The sequence below is a fragment of the Sipha flava genome, unplaced genomic scaffold, assembly GCF_003268045.1.
Source record: "Sipha flava isolate LNK unplaced genomic scaffold, YSA_version1 176_pilon_pilon, whole genome shotgun sequence".
NCBI lineage: Eukaryota > Metazoa > Arthropoda > Insecta > Hemiptera > Aphididae > Sipha > Sipha flava.
Window position 1 is genome coordinate 2,143,773 of NW_020272062.1, and position 17,297 is coordinate 2,161,069.

Consider the following 17,297-nt stretch of genomic DNA (forward strand, 5'->3'; position numbering starts at 1 on the left):
GATGAAGCATATAAAACTAGTTAAATTTACTCTGAGGTTATGGCAGAAAATCAAAATGTTAATTTAGACATAACACTAAATTTTTTAAATTATTTTAAATATGTACCTATAACAGTGTAGACGTTGAACGTACTTTTTTATTATATAAACATATTTTAAGTAACAGACTATACAATTTTCAAGAACACAATTTAGGGATGCATATAATTATAAATTTTAATTCAGTAAGTAATTAATAATTATATATTTGATATGATTTTACGGTGTAATTTTAATGTCTCGTATTTTTCATTGCAATTTTAACATATTTATAAAATAATTTTGATACATTTTTATTGCAATTTTGGCATCTTTTTAGTGCATTTTTAACATATTTTTTAACGCAATTATATCCAGTCTTTAAATACTCTACGTCCACGTAAAATTATAGCTGCGTCGAATCGTGTTTTCCTTCGGGTTTCGCGAATATCATCGACAATATTATTGTGAAAATAATTATTAGTTATTGATCTCTTCGTGAATTCGTACGAGCGTGAAAACGGTTCTCATAACCGTCGCACCGAATTGGAATTGAACGATACAAAACGGATGTGCTGAACTTTAACGAGAAAAACATAATAGTTCCGAGTACACGCAGTACAGCTTTATGTTGACGGTACTTATGAAATTGTGTATTATTCTAGAAAACATACAAAAACATCACTTTGTCTCAAATAAAACGTCTCGGGCTTCGTTTCAATTTAGTCTTTGACCTCCACAGAGACACGGATTGTGAACGCATTCCATTCGCTTTCGTTTCCGCTACACCAGAACTGCGGCCAAGAAGTAGTCACCCTCTTTACCAGCTCGCAGGATCATTTTCCTCTGACCAAACAAGTCTACTCTAACCTCACGTTTATATTTTTTTTTGGAATAAACCGGAGATTTGAGTCAACACTTGAATCTATGAAATAATCAATGTTGACATATTTATTCGTTAACCGGATACAATATTAAAGATACATTTTTATACGATCGCTTGAAAAAAAAATAAAAAATATCGTGTTCGAATTCCCAATTTTATTTTTACAGTTTCTAAACACGTTTACAAGTATTTCGGAAGAAAATCTGATTTTTCATGCCTGTAAAAACTGTAACGCGAGCTACGTTCTGGACGTTGGCAGACTGGCTTCATTACGGAATGATTAAACTAAAAATCCTCCAAATCAAGTTACGCGGTGCCCACGAGGGATTATTCACAAGGATCTTTTCACGCTCGAAGACATTACTCTTGGACGAAGCCATTGAGATCGTGCCATCATGTCTAATCGTTGCGCAGTATTGTATTGTGTAGTGACTTTTGCCAACAATTAATTAGTATAGGTATCTCAAACGTACGCGCAAAAACGGTATGAATGTACGGTTTGTCACGAACAACTCGCAGTAAAATTTAAGCTTCGTTTTAAAACCGTAAACGAAAATTAAAGACTCGCTCACATAATACGTATCTCGTGTACCCCAGTAATCTTGGAGACAAATCGCGTATCGTGTGAATCGTTATTAACGCAGTCACTTAGATTAAAACCGTAAACCGAGGTATATTATGTAACGAGTCTATTAAACGCGTCATCGTTTACTGTGCTGCGGGGTTAAAGTGTGTTGTCATCGAGGTTCGCCGGCAAATAGGGAAAGGGGTTGATGTGGTGACGATCTCGCGACGGAAAGGAGACGGATTATTATAAGCGAGTGAACGCAATAACAGGGTTAAATTCCGGCACCGGCACCTCGTGTCATCCCGGCGGTGTAGAGAACTTTCCAGTGTATTATTATTACGAGTATATTATGTACCGTAGCCGTTCATGTAATCAAACATACGCTAGTGTTGTCGTTTGAAGGAAATTACGCTGGTGCGAGCGTTTAAACGATTCATACGTTTTTTCCTATGTTTTCATCTAGCTGGGTCGATGTGTATACATATTTAACGTGAGTGTACGAAGGACGATTTTTTTTTTTGTTCCCAAACTTATGGCATGACGTGTCAAAATGGAAAATCGCTTTTTGCTGTATTTATTTTCACCAGTTGTTAGTTCATCATTTAATATAATTCCCACAAACGCGAAATTATACATGCATAAATATATACGTACAGGACTACCTCCCTTTTAAAATTTCTTTAATTGCGGTCAGATAATTTGACATTTGTAATTAACTCACATTATTTAGTACACCGAGTGGATTCCGTCATAATTGTTATTTGATTTTCCGTTTTTTATCAATTGGAATGTCAGGAAATTATATATTTTAATAATATTTTTCTTTTTAAATGATTTCGTTCGTTTAACGGTTCGCTGAAATATGTCATGAATCTTTCGATACTAATATCATTGATTATGAATATTTATTAAGAAGCCATCAATTGTAAATGAAAAATGGAATTATAAAGTTGGAAGGAAATGAAATGAAAAGATCACGGCATCACTTCTTCTTAAGTTTGCGACGAGGATTTTTAAGAAGTGAGCGATATCTTTTAGTTATAAATTATTAAAGTTAATTTCAAAATTCATAATACCTAAAAATATAAATTTTGCCATAATACATATTTATCGTCTGCTAGTGATAGTTTAAAAACCTGTTTCCCCGGACCGCACTCGACCATTTTACTAGTGGTTGATGTATAATATGAAATTGTATGGTATGTTTTAATTTCTTATTGCCATCAGTTACGAATTGTATTTTACGTCGCTGAAAAACCGGCCAGTGATGGTCCTGTAGTATAAGTATTAGTAACCAATGACTTGAGTTTTTAACAGAGCATTATGATGACAATCAAAAATCTTAAACGTAGTTTATTCAGGATCTAATTTTATATAGTATATTATTTTTTTTTTCACACCGGTTCGATAATTCGTATGATACGATTACGTTGTTGTTGGTCTAACAGTGTTTGGGGTTATAAAACGAAGATCATAATCAAAGCGGAAAGTCTTTGAAAGGTAGAAATATTTCTTATCTTTATTTCATGAAAAATGTCATCGAATTTTGATTATGAAATTGTATTATACTTAATTAAACTTAATGTTTCACTGTAATACCAAAATCTGTGCCGCGATCATAACTTTATCAACATAGGTGTCTACAATTATAATAGCTAGGCTAGTGATAGATCCAATAGGAATATTGGATGATACCGTTAACATTATATATCCTTTTGATTTCGAATATTCAGGAATCATTAAATGAAAGACGAATCGCAAAAGATTTGCGTTTAACCTTTAATTTATTTACGTTTGAGTGTTAATTTTTATTGTTAAGTTTTACGTTTGAAAATGATTACGCATTACGATTCGTACATAACTGTAAACACAGGCGGTGCATAAGGTTCGTACAGTTATTGATATACAAACGAAAAACGAAAGGGATACGCGTGGATCAAGATATTTCTATGAAAACTATCGGAACCGTTATTGCGTTCGTATAAAGCTGATGTCGTTGTTCATCCGCCTTCCCTCTGCCGCCGGTTAAATATCCTGCGCGCATGTGTACAGTACGACACCATGTATGCGGCGGCGGTTATTGAATTGTGCGCGCCGACAGTTGGTCGTGCCCATCAGTTATGACAACAGTAATTTGTGTATAACCGCGTTTATTAGTAGCCGCTGTCAGACGGACGGACGGACGGACGGTGGTCCTGCAGCTTTTTCCTTCCGGTCCGCGTCGAAAACTCCGCGCGCGCGATGCTCGTTCGCGGATGCGAAGATTAGTTTTACCGAAGAATTATTGGATTATCGGCCGCGTGATCGAGCACAAGTGTTCCGGATTTTCGGTAATTAACGTACACAGAACTGACAAAACAACGGCAGCGCGCGCGTGTATGACAGATAGACGGTAATAGATTTGTTCGGACTTCGTGAGCAGATGTGGCGGGGGGTGGGTCGGGGCGGGGGTATCCGTCTGTCAAATAGTTTCCAAAACTCACTGCGCGCCCCGCAGGATTAAACACATCGGTCGGCGGCACACGGCTACCGCGATATTATTACCACTACTACCGCGCTATTATTGTACCCCTTGCTGTAACCACATATTATTATACACATCAGTGCAACAGCAACAAAATACTTGTGCGCGGTACGTGTGTACACGGACAGACGTATCGTGTGTGTGTGTGCGTGCCGAGTGTGTGTTGTCGGCGCCGGGAGGGGGAGGGGAAGGATCGTGGGCCATTCCGATGAAATATTATTTTTCTTCCCGCAACGATTGATCGGGCCTTTGGAATTATAGCTAATCATTCTTTTCCTCCGGTTTTTATTATTACGAGGGGACGAAACAAATGTCATTCATCTCTCAACTTAATCCATTAGACGCGCTCGCCTATTTATATATATATATATATATATATACATACATGCATACGTATAAGACGGAGAAGATAATCTTTTATGGGATCCGCGCGCACTGCAGACCATCCCGATTTCCTATTAGTTTATTGAATAACTCAGACTTGACGTTTTTATATCAACGCCGACCGTTGCAGCGCGCGCCCTGTACATCAAGTGAACGCGTACGTACGTATGTTCAGCTCGTGCACTCCATGTAATGTACGGGACGTGGCCGTGTGCGAGCGCCGTGTACATTACGCTGTCCCGCGGGGCTCACATTTGCGCACGGCGACCGCGAGACCTCCCGAATGTTTTACAAGAGCGATGCGTTTGTCGTAATTAATTTATCGTCATAATCGCCACTAATGTTCCTACCACGACTTGACGCGAGAACGCGCACGTGTTATTGTTGTTGAAAAATTTAACGCAAGTTAAGGATATGCTCCGCACGTGAACCTTTATCCAAAGGCGCATGTACGTAATGCGAACATAAAATTTAAATAATTCTGTTTCATTGTTACTGCGGGCTGCAGCGTTCGCGTCTCTCTCTCACTCTCTCTCTCTCTCTCTCTCTCTCTCTCTCTCTCTCTCTCTCAATCTTTCTCGTAAATAAACAAATGTATCGTAAAAGTCTTTACATTCGTTTCTCGATTTACAGCTCGACCGAGGAAACTCTTCATATACCCATGCGCGTGCACATGTATATAATATATATTTGAATTCCCCCCCCCCACTTTTGAATGACGTGAACCGTTGGCGTTTTTCGAAATATTAGTCGTTAACCGCTTTTACATGTATATTATTATAATGTAGTTGTTACCGAACCACCGAACGGATGATTTAATATACGTACGATTATTAGTTCGTAAACAAATATATTTTATAGCGTGGTGTTGATAAAAAAAAAAAAAATGTAAAATCAACAATGGTAAACCAACCCGTTTGATATTTATACTTTTCTTCCGTTCGGCCCGAACGCGTAATGACAACGGCATTATGTAATAATGTGTTTTGTAAATCATCCGACGGTGGTCTGTCTAGGTTGTGGAAAAAGCCATAACTGTACTCTCGACGAAACGCCGTCCCGTCTCCGGCGCGGTATTAGGCACTCGGCGTGCACCGGGTTACACGCGCAACACCGTACAATCGTGTACACGAGTGCGTTTCAAATGCAGTCGCGTTATATATCATAACCGCGCCACAAGAGTATCAAATTATCCGCGCCCGAAACCAACGAACGTTGTACAACGCGATGATGGTGACCGGTAACGAATGTTCGGAAAGTAATGTACGTGCCTACATGTGATTGAACGAGAGTGATCCCCAAACTCGCCACCGTGCAGAAGTCAGCTGCCCACAATAGGTCAGAGTTCTTTTCTTTTGTCTGTTCAAAGGGTCTCTTGTACACGCATACGTTCACCGCTGCGCCCCGCACCCGTGGTATATTACGTTACACAGCGGTCCGGAATATATATCTGGAATTTAAGTATGGTGGTGCCGCAGTTACGTACGTATACGGTGTGAAGTAGATACTTCGTAAAAGAATCGCAATCCGCACACGATCATTAATCATCGTCCCGCAGCCAATACACCGCGGGTATACTACGCATTATGCGCACCTCGTATTGCTTCGCGTTCAAACGTTTCACAGGAATCATGAAATGCATTAACGCGGTGGGTTAGTGTATAATAGTTTATTTGTTGCGTTGTTACATTATAATAATATGTGCTACCTAGTCTCGGGAAACGATTTTAAATTATGTCTTCACCTCGTCGAATTGTGCCCGCCGACATTTGAATATTTAACTAGATTTTATTCATCGTCAACGTGTCTCTGTCCGACCATTTTCAAATGCTATGTATTCATCAACATACTTGTCGAGTAATACCGTCCATGCCTACCGGTGTAGACCTATCGTATCGTAATCGTACACGTTCTGTGAATTATTTACAAAAATATCGGTGGGACTAGATTTGAAATGATTTAAGGACATTTAGTGTACATTAGACAACCTTTAATATAACAAGTTTCACAAATAGTTTTAAAATTTGGATCGAAGTTTAATATTGTCATCAGTTGTTCATAGTTGTATGGTACACCAAACGACATCCAATGTTATGTTTTTACCGGTTTTTTAGTTTTAAAATAACTTTAATCAATGTCGAACTATTTATACTACATTAGTTATTAGTCAAGTACAATATTTTTAGGCATTACTACATGACTTGTGTATACAAAGAATAATAATCACCGAACAGACATTTTATTAGAAAAAGTACAATTTCTTGAAATTTAATTTTACATTTATCAAATATTATTCACCTACAAGAATTATATGGTGTATAACATTTAATGTTTTATTTAAGTATATATATATATATACATTTACAAGTTTTAATGGTTCAATTTAATATAAATAATAGAACAAGTATGTGCACATGTGTAATGATAAGAGGATACAAAATTATATGAACATGTACATACGGCACCGTATGCAATTGTTGTGTTGTAGACCATACGGATATAGTTCTGAGGTGAAAGTCAATGGAATCCCCTTGGGTGACCGCCGTTATAATCGCAATGATCGGTCATATATTTATCAGTTCAAACTTTGAATAAAAGATCTCCGTGAATGCTTATCATGTTTGTATTCTGACGGCCGTTAAGGTACCTATGATGCGTGGTATAATGTCATTGAACATAAAATGTATACTAGGGTATTTATTGGACCATAAAGGTCCTTATATAAGGATGCTGTATACACAAGTCAAAATTATTATTCACCTTCTCAATAAACTTGGCAGAACGGGCAGAAAACTGAACCTGGTGTAATAACATTAGCCTTAAATCTCAGTTCGTCTGTTACGCATATTATTATGCATTTGAAATATTACGAAGTCGGAAAATTTTAAAACTATCTTGATTTCAATAAAGCTCAATGCTTGTATTGTTTATGTTGGACTCCGCTTTTAATGTCGTACCTTATTTATCTGTAGCATTTCTATTTCAAAACGTACAAATTGTTACACACAACTCGTGTAATTTCACCGGGTCACCAATATTGTATTTCAATATTATAGAGTCGATGAACAACAAAACGGCAAAAACAAAATCTATGTGAGCATCGAATAACCGAATGACGGGATAAAGGAGTAAAAATTTCTCTCTATCAGATCTTGATCTTACTTAAATGTATCAATTTTGGGTGAAATATTTGTTACGTTATATTTGTAATTCCCAATTCTCTCAAACAATACTGTCAGAACATGAGTATATAATACTTATACATATTTACCGTTCAAAATGATTTTTAAAAAAAATCGTATGTTTATTGAACGATACAATCATACTTTAATTTATACCTAATTCTAAGCAGGGTTCACCATTACTTGATTGATTTCATTCTTTCAAAGTGCTATTCAGTTATTACTTACTGTATTATTTCTAAGTTGTATTCAAATATTACATGGACAAGATAATTTTTTGATTGCATTCTATACTCCCTGTATAAAATACACATATCTATGCGACAATCGTTGGAATGCGTTATACGGCCTACTGTGCGGAAATAACTCATGTATCCCGGAAATCCAAAGGTTTTTTTTTTTCGCTGTAACTACCCACACTTATATTATAAATATCGATTCTCATCTGATATTCGGTTTTATGCGAGCACTGCGAAAACAAACATTAAGTCCATAATGGTTAGTAAATTGCACGGTTTATAAAAATCGAGTATTTTCAATAGGTTTTGTGAAATATGGGCACACGACTTTGAAATGAACTTTGTAGTTGTATAAAGACTATAAAAAATATGCAATATCGTAAACATGTAAGCGCGATAAAAAAAAAAAAAAAAAAATGAAACAAACGCGCGTGCGACTAATCAATTTCGAATTATTACGTTACACGTGCATGTTTATTGAGCACACAAACACTAAGCCAGGTGCTTGGAAAAATTCGGAAAAACGATAATATATATTGTAATAAGTGCGTTATCGACTGTTGGCACGTTGAATAAAAACACCTGATAGTCGCGCGATAGTCGTGTCAAAAAAGGAGCAGCGTACAATATTTGAATAAGAATGAAATAAAATGTGTTCGCGCGTGGAGAAAAACAAAGCGCATAAAAATAACGGTATTTCGGAATCCGAGTATCGGATTATAAAAATATATGCGTGTGTACATGTGATATTATATGCGTCATGATGCGCGCGGAAAAGTATATTATATGCGCGCACGAGGGTGCGTATACTATAATGTCGTCGTTACGCGCGAGATTAATAAAAAAAAAAAAAAAATAATAAAAATAAATAAAAACGAAAATGAAAATTGTCGACTTACCGACGCGGTGTTTATACCCTACGCTTTTGCGGTATACGCACACGTGAGAGCTTATCGATAGGGTAACGGAGTTTTATTATTTCTGTATACATTTATATCCAGGATATTATGCAAGTACACACACGTGCGTATATGTGTAATATGCCAAATGTCTTAATGAGATACTGTATTATAAATACGCGTACGGTGTACGCACGTGTTGCGTATAAAATTTCAAATTTATCTCCGAAGATTCGTACGAATTCATGCGTACACGTCTTGTTCGGTGGACGTTGCGCGTGTACGCAAATCAAACGCACGCGTTGATCGCCGTTCCTGTTTTGCACGTCTTTCGTCCTTTGACGGTAAAATTAAGTCGTATTGTTACGACACGGTGCGAATGTGCAATTCTCCGGCGAGAGATTTCCGATTGCTTTAGTACGCACGATTTTTCTACGCCTCGTAAACCCTCAAATTAAAACACTACTGCAAATCGTACAACATTAAACTGTGATGTACTCAACAATACTAAATTGTACTATACGCACCAACGCATCACAATTCGAAAAGACCCGCGTAAACAAGAATAATGTGAACATGTATTGGTGTCTATGGATTTCCTGGATATCAAAAGTTAAAAATATCCATTTTAATCCAATAACCATTTGAATGTCATCTTTTTTCATACAATCATAATGTCGAAACACTTTTTTTCCCTACTTTTTCATTACCGTTTTACATTTTTAATCTATTAAAATAAACTCAAAGTCAGTACTATATCTCTTCTCAGAGCATACAAATCCTAGTAATTATATTTATGTATGTATACGGAATACCATAATATAATTTATAAATATATACCGAGAAATCGTATTTATGTTATAATTTTCTTTGCATTCGGTAAAACTATTCGAAAATTATATTTTTTTACAACTTTTATATGCAAGGGCGTAGCCAGAGGGGCATTTCCTGTCTATGGCTAACAATTATACTAATTTTTAACGATATTTTAAATTGACTCATATATGACTCAATATTTAAAAATTTAAGTATATATATATTTAATTTAATATATTTAATTTAATATATTTAATTCTAGTAACAAGGATATATAAATAATATAGAGAGTATGTGAAATTTTACTAGAAGTTACTCCACACTGAGGTAAAACCTCGTGTCGTAGAGTAAGAGTTCTTATTAGTCAATGCCAAAATACAGTTGATTAATAATAATAATAAAAAGAGAAAAAATCAAAACGGAGTTTAGCTTAAAGCAGTTGTATATAATAGGAATATATTCAAATTGTTTTCATAATATAGCAAATATTTATAGAATGAATCAAAATAGTGGTAGAGTAGAATCTATTAATCAAAAACGATTTTTACTAGGTAACAAAGAAATTTTTTATCTCTACGCTAGAAACACTTTAAGATAACTTTAACATTTAATATGTCTAGCTGTTTCTTATCGTTTTATCTTTTTGTAAAATATTCAAAAATTATTTCGTTTAACTTTACTTTACCCAAGTTGATTGAATTTATTTCCCCCATTCCCGGATAAAACATACCTACTGAGCTTTCTACAAAATACCCGCATTTAATGAATAATCTACATATACGGAGTTGATAACTTGAGCCCTTCTATCTGTCTTATCATTTCTCCTCCACTCTCTCTCCTCTCTTTAGTGTAAAAATCTGGTGGTTCTGTGATATTTTGCAGCAAAACGAAAAAATATGACCTTTCATTTTTTGGTAGAGTGGTTCACACAATGAAAATATTTTGACGAGACCTATTCAACTCTTACCGATATTATATTTTTTTTAGGTACATATATTATTAACAAAAACCAAGCTACTTTTAAGATTAATTAGCATTGTCAAAATTATAACTTAAATTTACCTAAATGCAATAATCGAATAATATTCTCGTGGTATTTAATCGTTGATTATGATTTACATTTTGATAGCCTATGTTGATTATAATCAAAAATGTCAATTTCATATCAATGTTACATAATTTTTTATTTTCTAACTATATTATATCTACTTTGTACTTCATATTTTCGTATTCGCTATTTGTACATATAATTTTAACATTAATTGTAGTCATATCCGTATACATATAAATTGCAAACCTATTTCACTGTAATCTTGGTTCTCCGGAGTGCTGTTTATAAAAATACAAGCACACGCAGTGTTCACGTTTAGAAGTCATCGCCGTCAACTAGGTAATACAAAATATTTCGGGATTTTTCGATACAGACTATACGGTATTTTCGATACGGCTTTCCGTAGCAATACCGTCTTATCACGTGCGATTTCAATTGCATAACAATACTTTTTCCGTGCGGACGCGAGTGCAGAGTACACCGTACACGGATGATCAATATGATAACTGTACCAACGCCGAAACAACGTCAGCAGTGTACGCAAAACATGCACACTCACGCACACTGTATGTACATCCCGGAGGCGGATTTCGATCCCTTTTTACACGCGCGCGTAAGCGTCGGCTGTGGCAGTGGCGACGGGTGGGCTGCCGGCTATTAAGGTGCGTAATGGGCTCTCGGCTGCGATCCGTGTGGCGCAAACACATTGATTCACCGGCAGCGGCGGCGGCAGACCTCGTGTTATTATACCGCTCCGCGCGCGCGTTCCGCCCGGGCCGGTCCGTTGCCGCTGCCGCGCGTCTTCGGCTCCTTCCCCTACGCCACCCTGCCGCGGGTCGGCCCTTCGTACGCGCCCCACGGAACTCGGAGTCGTAGAACCCTTCACGGCCGCGCACCAGCGCACTCGTCTCTCGATCAGCGAAAAACCCCAGTCCAATACCTATCGTTATACACGTGTGCGAGCCACGGCGTTTTCTATTCGGGCGCGCGCCTTGTCCTTAATATTCGCCTTACGTTCGTCTATACGTGCGTGCGTCCTAACGGAGAGCACTTTTGTAAAACGGATGTACGCACGCCGACGGGGCGCAAAGGGCTTGGCGCGGTTAAAAGGTATTCCGACCTCGGTCAGCGGCTGCGGTCGTGACGTTCCGGACGGATCGCTCGCCGCCATACGTGCACACGTCGGCGCGACCGGTCGACCGTGAGCCGCGAACCGATGCCAAAATAGCAATCGGAAGATGCGTTTCCACCGTCGATAAATTCACCATCGCGCTCTGTAAACACTTGTGCGCCGCAAAACAGGGACGATGGATGGACGGTATTAACGTTGTACACCGATACGTTGTGCGAACAAAAGTGCGCCACGGCCGCGTAACGGCCACGATCGCTGGCCCTCCGGTGTAGCGGACGGCTGCCCGGAAACGTCGCGTTCTCTCTCCGAAGCGGATCCGCACTTCCGGTTTAACCGCGATCCGCCAAAACACACAATCGACTTTCGATCACTTCCGCGGAAATCTTCCGTTTTAGATACTGCTCGTTTACACACACACACAGGCGCAGTATACAAGTGTATACCGGGGCTTGGTTTCAGTGCTGCCGTTCAGAAAAAATCGCAAGCGTTCCTTATCGTCAGTGGCGTATGTTTTGGGGGAGGGGGGTAGGGGTCTCTGGGTTTCTCCCCAAAGGAAAAAAATTATACGGTTTAGCGATGTTATCAATAAATAAAAACTATTTTATAAATATATCTTAATTTTTATTTATAATAATGATAGAATAATATGATTGTTGATTCATACCTTATATGTATTTCTTATAATATTATAAAATTATTTATTTTTTAGAAACATTTTAAACCCCCCGCCATTACAAAAAATTTGAAATACTGCTTATTATTAATACAAGAAGCCAAGATATTATGTTTGGTGAAAAATTGATCACTTTGTTTTATACCTACAAGTCAAGTTATTCTTATGTGCCAGTTAATTGTTTGGCCATCATCGACGGTAAATCGTATTGTTTGAATGAACGTATAAAATGACAGTGATCCCGCCCGAAAAAAATATTGTCCCGTCACAAAATATACAAAAGTATATATTATTATATATATTGTACGAATATATGTGTATATTATATGTAGAACGTATACCAGGAACTTGTCCGAGACAGAAAATCCCTTATTATTGGTCCCATGCGATTACGTCTAAATAGTTTTTACTGGATTCTCATTTTCAATCATTCGAGAACCTTTATTTCGTCATTCATGAAAGGGATATATCTTATAAATATTTTTCTTCGATCAAAAAAATGAATTTCGATAAAATATTCGGTTCCTATGAAAATATACCACTTTGAAAAATTACTGGTATACGTTTCTCGTAAAACTCTCTCAACAGTTAGACGCTGTTGGATACTGTAGGACAAATAAATAATAAAATTCGCTTCGGTACATACGTTTCATACAGAGCGAGTCATTGCAGGTTAGTTTACAGTTTTATCGTGTTGGCTACATATATTTATTTATTGAGGTATAGTGTAATATTAGCAGTCTGACTACTTGTAACAATAAGATAATCCTCCAAGTCCAGTAATCGCATATTCTTTCAATCTTCACTAATGACTAATAACTACGTATTATAAAAGTTGTTCTCAACTTTTTTGAACGTGGTCTTTATTTGGGAACATTTTCGATCAGTCACGAAACTTCTGATGATTTTTTATTTCTTTTTATATCAATTATTTACGACTTGAGAGACTGCAAAAAACCAAAATAAAACAATATAAATATAACATGTAAGTATATTATGATCGAAGATCTAAAAAATTGCTCTCGCGTCTATAATAGTTTAATTTTAGTAAATTTTAACCACCGGTTAAGAAACACTTCTAACACTTAGTGCTTTAATTGAGTATTATAGCCGATATCAAAAAAAAAAAAAAATTAAAATAAAATAGTTCGTGACTAATAATGAATTGTTAATTGTCCAAATCGTAGACGCTTGTTACGTTTATAGATTATAAAATCAGTGAAGCGCCGCACTTGTTTTATTGATCGAAATGCGTTGATGCTCAAATCTATGTACAGATATAGAAATATACGATACGAACTTTCTTTTAGTAATATTTGTCGAAAACTCGCAAGCATATGTTGATTTTTCCGACCACCCGATTTGATTTTACAGACCTGACAACGGGCAGCCCGACATTAAGAATAATAGCGTATTTGATCAAATATGTTCTGTGATATTTAGTAAAGGTAGATTATCCTCCCCCCTCCCTCAGTAGATGCGCTAAAACGTTGACAATCTTGAACACTGCGCGTAGGCGGGCATCGTGCCGAATTCATTATCGCAGAAACGTTTTTTTCCCCTTACCAAGACGAGTCTAGGGATCACGCGTACGTTCAATTGTTTCTCACGCGGATATCGTACGTAGTGTTACATAAACAGTGGCGTGATGAACAATTACATTGTTGCGTATGCAAATCGAATCGCGGTGTGGGCACCAGACGACGCACGTTTTAATAATGTATTTCTCGCCACCACGTAGCTTGCGGCTGTAACGTCGGACCGTCGCTGCCCGTGGCGTAATTGTTGAGGGGAGGCAAGAGGTGGCAAATGTCCTCCCTGATAATTTTTAGAGGGTCAAAGGTATCGTTTTGCACCCTTCCAGATAATCTAAGAACGCAAATATTTGAATTATCATAAGTTAAGAAATAATGTAATATATTATTTAACATATTATAAGAGATAGCCTTTTCAGTTCGGTGTAACTTGTAGCCCAGCCTCGGAGATCATTTGTTTGACAAATGAAGTTCTTTGGCATCCTCGGTTCTTTTTATTTTCAATTATCGCTTCTATTATTCCAAGGGTTAGTTCATTTCCGTGTCCCAATATTTGACCCAACATTATCCATCGTCGTGTTCTGATGGCTTTGAGTATCTCTCTTCCTTCCTCTAATTCACTGAGTATGTTTTTGTTGGTACGGTGTTCTATGTAACTCACTCCCAACATACTTCTCCAACACCACATTTCGAACCTTTCGTGTGTTCTTTGTTCTGCCTTGTTTAATATCCATGTTTCGCAACCATAAAGTGCCCCCACTCCACAAATATACTTTTATGAACCGTTTTCTCATCTTAATACTCATGTTATTGGATCATAACATTTTTTTTCTTTTTCATAAATGCTGTCTTTGCCTGTGCGATTTTGGATCTTATTTCTATGATGCATCTTCCGTCTTGGTTGATTATACTACCTAGGTATTTATAATGTTCTACTTGTTCAGACAGATTGTTCCCGGTTTGAATATTTATCTACGGATTCGATCTTCTATTTGGCACATCATAACTTTAGATTTTTGCTAGTTGATATTCAAACAATATTTTTGGAAGTATCTCGTCATTTTTTCTAGTGCTTTTTCCAAATCATGCTCATTATTTGTTATTAGTCCAATGTCGTCAGCGTATCGATTGTTTACTTTTTGGACTTGAGAACGTCCACGGGCACGTTTCCTGAAAAAATTAAAGGACTAGGGCCGTCCAGATAAGATTGGTGACTACGTAATTGAGGAAATTCTATGTTTTACTTCATAAATCTTTTGTCGAGGTGTCCGTCGTCCTTGGTCCGATATTCCCGAATCATTCACTTCTCAATTCGGAAGACGAATATTTTGGTACTTTGCGCGTAATAAAGTGTCGAATTTTTTCCGGTGAAAAAAGTTGAACTCGCGGAGCTCGAAAGAACACGTGCGTTCGCGATGAATGTCAAATGTTATTTTTAACGTATAGGTTCATGGACATAATATGTACCGAGTAGTCGTGAATACTGCGATGCGACGGCGATTCGGTGATAATGAATTGCGATAGACACGGCCAGTACATACACGTTGTTATTATCGTATTACGAAAACTAACGTACGGGCACACAAATATGTTGTGTATTACGCACTCTGTATACGGCCCGACCGGTATTATGTGCGTAAGAGAACAAATCAAATTCACGGGAACGTTTAGTTCACGATAGCAATGTACGCGCGTGCGATTCAGGCTCTCGGCATTCTCTTGACATTATGCGCGCATGACTGCCATTGTGTCACAGAGGAGGCATTGTATGCCATCTGTATAATAAACGGCGTTTAAATTCTGTCTGAAGTATTTATGTTGGACGTTGGCACGAACACTTTATGTATAAATATATTATTATTATGTGTATATTTCTCCTCTCCTATACATACACACACACACACACACTTATATATATATATATATATATAAGCCATTTAAAATAAACGACGGCGTGGTAGCGCAGTACTTTTCGTGTATTTAGTGTGCAAGATGATAGCATAACAATATGGGTCACCGTAACAGTAATAATACGGATAATGATAATAATAATAATATAACGTTGCCGCGTGTCGAGAATTTATGTAGTTTTTTCGTTGATTTCTATGTTATTAATATAACTAGCCTGCGTAAACTTACTCATTGCTGTTTGGGAGGCCAACGACAAACTAAAATCTTTATTGTATATTTTGTGCACTCCAAACGTGTCCAATGCGCATTTAAACTTGTCTCCCGTTGAAAGACAAGCATAACGTGTGTTGTAGGTAATAGGCGTTCGTTGTGCACAATAACAAGCGCCACTATCCGGAAAAATCGTACTACAAGCTAATTGTACACGCGATTTTTGACGATACGTCCACCATATGCAGTGTCGACGTTAACGATTGCGGTAAAATGATCGGAGTACGTAAATTTTTCAGACGAGAATGTATCGATGACGATAGTTTTTTATTAAGTGTATTTATTGGCTACGCATTTTATACTATTCGTAGTACGTGTAGTGTTGATAAAATAATTCTTTGGTTTTGAAAGGTATGTTAATTTTACTATGTTCACAAACGAGTTGGAATCGTTGAGTCTTTTCGTTCGTGGTTTGTAATAGTATTAAAGGTTTTTTGTAGTACAAAGTTCGAGGTAGATCTGGCAAACGACATATCGTCGGGTGATTTCGGAGCATGAATATTTTTCGGAAAGATGAACCGTGTTGTGTGGAACGAACTTGCCGCCAAGAATACGTCCGACACTTTTTGATTTTTGTTTATGGAGAAAACATATACGTGATGTATGTCAACATCAATCATATCTCTTACGTGTTGAGAGAGTTTTTTTGTGAAAATATGTTACTCGATAATCGATATACAAGATGGACCACCATATTATATTGTTAAATACTTCACTATGATTTGTCATTCGTTTGAATAATTTAAATATTGAAATTTACACATAAATTATAATATTGAAGTTAATATATTTATGTTTTATTTTTATTTTCATAAGACTTATACAATCTGCAAATCGTGTACTCGTAAACATACTATAGTAGATGCGCACGAGTATGTTAGTATACTTATTATACTTAGGAGTTGAAATCTGTAGTTATATGAGATGGAAAAACCAAATTGATGTTTTAAGTAAAAAATTAAGAAAAATGATTTATATTTTTAGAGATTTGCGTAACATATTAGAATCAACTAAATTGTGATAAGTATATTTTTCATTAATTGAATCGATTATTAACTATAGTATAATTGGTTGAGGAGGAGCGTCTAATATTATTCTAAAAGAATTGCAAGTTTGTCAAAATCAAATTTTGAAAGTATCCTTTAACAAAACTTTAAGATAACATACTAAAATATTTAAAAAGATTTAAAAATACTTCCTATAAAAAAA